Consider the following 7,140-nt stretch of genomic DNA (forward strand, 5'->3'; position numbering starts at 1 on the left):
CGCACACACTCAGACTCACACATACACTCACACACACTCACACTCACTCACACACTCACATACACACACACACTCACACACACACACTCACACACACTCACACACACACTCACACACACACACTCACACATACACACTCACACGCACTCACACACTCGCACTCACACACACACTCACACTCACACTCACACACACACACTCACTCACACACACTCACACACACTCACACACTCACACACACTCTCACACTCACACACACACTCTCACACTCACACACACACACACTCACACTCACACTCACACTCACACACTTACACACACTCACACACACTCACACACACACTCACACACTCTCACACACACATACTCTCACAGTCACACACACACACACACACTCACACAGTCACACACACACACTCTCACACTCACACACACACACCATACACACACACTCTCATACACTCACACACACACTCACACACTCACACACACTCACACGCGCACACACGCACTCACACACACACTCACTCACACGCACTCACACACACTCACACACACACACTCACACTCACACACACACTCACACTCACCCCACACAACAACACACTCCTCCTCTGCTCCCTCCCTCCCGCTCTCTGCCTCACTGCTGCCTTCTTCTTGCCTCTGTGATTGGGTCTGGAGTTTTATTGACCTGTTCGCGGATTCTCGGATGGAGTTTCGGCTCCAGTGTCTGGTTATGTGGCTTGCTCTCTAGTGCACTGTCCAGATAGGATAAAATTCACCTTGGCAAGACATAAAGGGAACAAAACACGAATGTACTCACAACTCCAATAACCCCACTATAAGTGACCACCTGAGAAAAGAGAATTAGGGAAGAGAAAAGAGAGCACAAATGATATTGAAGAGAGAAAAAAATGGTTGAGAAAAAAGGAAAAAAAGAAAAAGAAAAAATAATTTTTTTATATATATGGAGAAACACTGGAGAACAAACAGATAAACCAAAACATGCAAACACCAATACCCAGTTAAGAGGGTGGGGGCAGAATCTTATATACAGGTTAAGAATTGAATGAGTATGGGGAGGACCTCAGTTCAGAATAGAGAAAGTAGAAAGAGGATGAGTGGATAAGAAGAAAGAAAATAATAATAATAATTTTTTTAAATTGATTTAAAAATTGGGATAAAAATAAAATAAATTGGGATGATGGGAAAATAATGAGAAAAGAAATAGAAAATAAAGAAATAAATGAAAAGAGGAAAATAAAGAAAAAAGAGATGACAAAATAGAAATGAAAATGAAAAGGTGCCGAGCTGTTCCTATGGCTGGCTTAAGATCCACTCTCCTGGGCTGTCCGGACCTCTCAGGCTCCTGTTGCTGGGACTGCAGGCCCCTCCTCAGCCGGTCCTGCGGGCTCAGGGACTGTGTGCCCTGCAGGTGCTTTCTGGGCATGGCTATGTTGGTGCCTGGAGACTGCAGGGAGGGCTAGCTCTTCAGGAGAAAGTGGCTGTCCAGGCCCCAGGCATCAGGTGCGAGTCAGCGCCAGACTTGTCGCCACTCCTCCGAGACCCTCTCCCGCCTCTCCCCAGAAGCCACGAGTCTACACCTTCTGCACCGAAGCCCCGGAGCGTGTCCGTGTCCGAGAGGGCTTACTAACGAGGTTCGGTGAAGAAAAGCACAGCCACAGAGCGGACAGACTGCCTCTGCAAGCTCCTGTCCTGCCCCTCTGGTCTGTCTTTGTGACTTGGGCCAGATCTAGAACCCCCTGAGGTCCCACTGCCCTGCAGACCTCTTTCCACAGCCAGACGCCACGCCTGTCCCGGGGACCTGGCTCGCTGTGCTTTCCCCCTACCCCTCTGGGCTCAGAGGCCTCGCAGTTCTCTCCAGCCCAGATCCTAGATTCTCTCTTTCTCCAGCGCCCTCCGCCCTTCTGGGCTGGAATTGTGTCACAGCTGTGTCGCCTTCACCAATTCGGGTGAATGTTATGGATTCAGCTGTTATTCTGTCTGCTCCGGGACAAGGCTTGGGACACGTCAGTCTACTCTGCTGCCATTTTGTCCTCAGAATGGACATTTTAATCATGTTAATTTTTCCAATCTATGGCATAGTATATGCTCCCATTTATTGTATCTTCTTCAATTTCTCTCTTCAGTGTGTTACAATTTCCTGAATACAGATCCTTTATCTCCTTGGTTAAATGTATTCCTAGGTGTGGTTTCTATGCAATTGTAAATGGGAGAGAGCATATCCAATATAATAAAAGCCTGACCGAAATGGTGGATTCACCAGACACCAGAACCACCACGGCCCCTTGCCCAGGCTGGCCCTGCCCCTCAGCAAGTGGTTAGGGGTACTGTAGCAGGCAGGTGAGTGGTTAGGGGCGATGAGGCAGGCAGGCAGAGCCCCATGATTAAAACTGCCTCAAAGAGGGAGACTCAGGCCACCCACCATGGACTGCAGAAGGGACATTGGCAGCTGCAATGGGAGGCCTGGCAGTGGTGGACACTGCAGGGTGGGCCTGGTGCCACTGTGGCTCCTGAGCGGGCACGGCGCCTGCAGCCTGGCCCAGGTACCAGGGTGGCCACCTCTGCCCATGGCTTCTGCAGAGCTGGACTGCCACTCCTCCTGCTATGATGCCTGGGCAGATACCGGACCTTTCTGTGACTGCGGGCTCTCTGCCAGGTCTCAGCCCTCTGACCAGAGTCCCCAGCTCCACCCCGACTGCAGAGGAGCTGAAATACACTGACATCCACAACACTGGAGCCATGATCACCCCGTTGCACTTCCTGGAGGTGAAACTGGGCAAGAGGCCTCAGCCTGTGAGAAGTGAGCTGGATGAGAAAGAGGAGTAGAGGAAAAGGTGCTGGGAAAAGAACAAAGTGGCAGCAGCCCATTGCTGGAACAAGAAGACGAAGCAGATGGAGTGTCTGCAGGGGGAATCTGAGTGGCTGGAGCTCATGAATGTGGGGCTGAAAACCCAGAAGGAGGAGCTGAGGCAGGAGCTGATGGTCAGCCGGCATTGCCTCCCCTGCATCATCGGGACCAACAAGGTAAAGACCCCCGACTCAGAAGGCAGCCCACTGCTGCAGCAGCTGGAGAAGAAGTGACCACGGCCTGGGAGGAGGAAGAGGAGGAGGAGGAGATGAGGAGAGGGCAGAGGAGGAGGGTCCCAGAGGGCTCTTCCTTGCTGCATGCAAAGATCTTCAATGCGGCTCAGCACGGCCAGCATCGCTGGGCTTTTTGTGAAACTTGGATCAGCCACACCAGGAGAAACCCAGGCTGATGAAACCCAGGACCAAGCGCTGAGACCAAAGTAGTCCTGAGGGAGGAGGGCTGTCCTGCCTGGGGTCAGGCTTGTAGGAGGCAGGACAGAGGCTCTGGGCCAGAGAGACGCCAACCAGGCAGCTGTGGGCACTTCTCTGGCCTCTCCACCAGGGCACCCACCCAGAGGACCTCCGAGCAGCTGGGAGAAGCCATGAGTTGCAACCAGAATTAGCCTGAGTACGGAACTCAGAGTGAAACTATAATCTGCCTGCCCCCAGCCCTGGCCCTGACCCTGACCCTGATCCTGATGCAAGGATGGAGAAGGGCTCAGTGCCAGGCCCTGCTGTACCCACCCACTGTGGTCCAGCTCAGTCCTGCTGGAGTGGCAACCAGGGAGGTGCCGTGGGCACAAGGTACGGGCGCCCCTCCAAAGCACATGCTCACTGACTGTCCACAGCCTGGCTGTCCTGGCAGGGCTTTCAACTGCACATGCTTTTTATACTTTCTTTATTAACATATGTTTTACAAAAACATGTTTTATACAAGCAATATATAAATGGATTTCTATGATCACTTGATATGATACAGTATAAATATGCTATGGTTTGTTTGCTACGAACAGATATTCAGCAGTTATGGCCATTGTGTTTAGCTTCTAAGTACTAGGGAAGGGGTGTGGTGCATTTCCATCTTATAAACCCTTCATTGTACTCATTTCTGCATCACTCAGTAACATTACTCTTACTTAAAAAAAAAAAAAAAAAAAGAGGCTGCCCAGGCCAGTGGCCAGCAGCACTGCAGCGGGGGGCAGGCCTCCCTCTGAGGGTAATTGACTGGGGGCCCTGCCAGCAATCACCCCACAGCGGGAGGCCTGGCCAGCCATGCGATCACATCCCAGGACTGTCACCTGCAGAGGGAGGTGACCAGTGGGGGAGGCGTGAAGGGGGCAGTGCTGGAGATGGCAAGCAGTGGCAGTGGTGGGGGTGGGGCCAGATGCCAGCATCCAGGGGAAGGGTAGGCCATGACCTCAGGCCAGGCCTAGGGACCCTACCCGAGGGGTCCCAGATTGCAAGAGGTCCCATTCCCCACTGCCCCCCCCCCCCAAGTGCAGAAACGTTTTCATGCACTGGGCCTCTAGTTTCTTTATAAAAGAAAAAGATGTACATTAGTGCTGCCATAGGCATGCTAATTGCTACCTCAGCTTATAGACATTTGAGTTTGCAATCCCCCCCACCCCCAACAGTCTTTGTATATTCCTATTATGTTTACGTGTTTATTTATTTAAGATTTATTTCTGGACAGTGTCCTGCCGCTGCTCTGGGCATGGAGACACAGTGCCAAGGAAGGACAGGCTTACCTTGTGTCACATGGACCCACAGTGTATCTTGTGGCAGTTTTGGGCTGTAGGTTTGTCCTTCCACTGGACGGAGCTCCCCTAGTGGTAAGGGTGCAGCCTCTGAAGCCCTCCTGGTGTGGACCTAACTCCAGCCGGCGCCTTCGGAAGACTGTCCAACTTCTCTGTGACTTGCTTTTCTTACCTGCAAAGTGGGACTGATAACTGTCCTTTCTTTCCAGTAGAAGCACAAGGTAAGATGCGTTAAAACACAGCATCTCCTAGTAAAGGTGAGCTCTTATCACCCACCTGTGTCCCTGAAAGAATAGTCTTCAGAGAGAATGAATGGGGTGGCGGGGGGGGGGGGGGGGGGGGAGGGGGCGGCGAGGCCTTAGCCACCACCGTTGTCTGTGCAAGTAGCCATTGTCCCAAAGAGCCAGTCAGGTGGCAAAACCCACCCTTGATATTGACTCATCTGCCCTTTCCCTAGGACCAAAGGTCTGTCCTAGGCCTCACAGATCTCCATCCGATGGAAAGCCCCTCCATTTCTAGGGGAACTGGCTGCCAAACAGAGGCTGCAGGCCAGTCTCCATTCTCCACACTGCAGCCTGCACGCGCCCCTGCCCCCTCCTGGCTCAGCGTCCTTCATCCCCATCTGTACGGGGAAAGGGCAGTCAGACACAATCAGGATCATCAGGAGTCCCTGCAGCCTGGGAGCTCTGCCTGGCCACGTTTCTAGTTTTATAAGGAGTCTAGCTGCAGCCCGGAAGTCACACACATCGTCGTACAGTGGCTGGTCATATCAGGCTGTACATGCTGAGCCTGAGATCATACCCCTCCCCAAACCTAGTGCATCCACGCTGTGACCTGTGCTCAAACAAGCAAAGAGAAACACACTTTCCCGTGCCTGCATGCCCAGCCAGTGAGCACAACAGGGCTCTTCATTCCCCAGTGTCTCCTGAAAGTCTGCCACATGCAGCATCTCTGAAAAAGCCAGTGATGTCACCATAAGCAAAACATGCCACGGACCTGCCCCCTTGAGGGGAAGATAAGAAACTGCCTTGATAAATAGCATATGGTGGCCCAGAGTGGGGCCCTGAGAAGCAGTAAGCCAGGGAGAGGCACTGGGTGGTGGGAGTTCAATTCAGTGGGGTTTTTAGGGCTAGCCTCCACGAGAGGGGCCAGAAGGTAAGACCTGAAGAACGGGGTGAAGCAGCAGGTGAGTGCGGCCTTCTAGACAAGGCACCCCAGGCAGAGGGAGCAGCCAGGGCTACAGCCTGTGGCTGGATGGTTACAGGGGTGTCATATGGATGGGGAGCTTTGTCAGGCCCATCTCCTCCCTTCCTCAGCCCCAGTGTTAGTCTCTGACTAGCTGACTGCAGACCAATCCAGTGTTTAGGGTTTAGAACAGTTATTTATTGAGCCTCTATGAGTGGCACCGCTTTATTATCATCATGGTTGGTTTTGTTTTTGTTTGGGGTTGTTTAGATTTAAACAACAAAATTCACAACCAAATTTCAGTACCTACCTCGGCCTGGCCTGCGATGCCAGCCCTGCACTCTCTGAGCCCAAGGACACTCTGTCCCTTTGGGCCTCAGCCTCCCTTTTCAACAGGGTGCAGCAGGCACAGCAGCTCCCCCTGCTTTCCTCTCCTGACCTGAGGGGTGGGGTCCCCTCCACCTCAGGGACCGGGAGGAAGTGGGGAAAAGATAGACATGGCATCCTAGGGGCTGTGAGGCACTGTGGCTCCTCTGAGCCACCACAGCCCCCGCTGCCCTGCCGGAAAGCTTTGACTCTCTCCACAGGTCTGCTGTGGCCCGGAAAGCTGCCTGGGGCTCTCCCTCTGCCTGCCTGAGGAGGACCTGGTTCCAGGGAAACAGACCCACCGTTTCCCTCTCCTGACCTTCCAGGCCTCCACACACTACACTAGACCGCACCCCAAGGCTCCTGTGAGTGTGTATGCTGGCATGTGTGTGCACGGTGGTGGGGATGTCCTGGTTTTCATGTGTTTGAGTGGAATGAAGGCATCCCTCTGCATGCCCCTGTGAGTGGCTGTATGTGTGTGTGTGTGTGTGTGTGTGTGTGTGAGTATGTGAGAGTGTGTGTGTGTGTATGTGTGTGAGAGAGAGTGGGTGTTTGTGTGAGTGTGTGGGTGAGTGTCTGCGTGAGTATGTGTGAGTGGCTGTGTGTATCTGTGTGAGTGTGTGTGTGGGGGGAGTGGGGGGTCTCTGTGTGAGTGTGTCTGTGTGAGTGTGTGTGTCTGTGTGTATGAGTGTGTGTGTATGTGAGTGGGTGTTTGTGTGTGTGACTGTGTCTGTGTGAGTGTGTGTCAGTGGCTGTGTGTGTCTGTGTGAGTGTGTGTGTGTATGAGAGTGTGTGAGTGTTTGAGTGGGTGTGTGTGAGTGTGTGTGTGTCTGTGTATGTGAGTGGCTGTGTGTTTGTGTGTGTGTGTGTGTGAGTGTGTGTGTGTGTGTGTGTGTGAGTGGGTGTGTATCTGTGAGTGGGTGTGGGTGTCTGAGTGTGTGAGTGTGTCTGTGTGAGTGTG

The 7,140-nt window shown here is 52.7% G+C and overlaps 1 pseudogene across 1 annotated transcript; it reads left to right on the forward strand.

Moving 5' to 3' along the window:
* The first annotated feature begins 2,613 nt into the window (after window positions 1-2,613).
* Window positions 2,614-3,105, forward strand: LOC311622235 (jun dimerization protein 2-like; annotated as a pseudogene). Its single transcript has one exon. The product of its transcript is annotated as a jun dimerization protein 2-like (transcript).
* The last annotated feature ends 4,035 nt before the right edge of the window (window positions 3,106-7,140 follow it).

The sequence above is a fragment of the Pipistrellus hanaki genome (assembly GCF_964339955.1).
Source record: "Pipistrellus hanaki genome assembly, chromosome: 4".
Taxonomy (NCBI): Eukaryota; Metazoa; Chordata; class Mammalia; order Chiroptera; family Vespertilionidae; genus Pipistrellus; species Pipistrellus hanaki.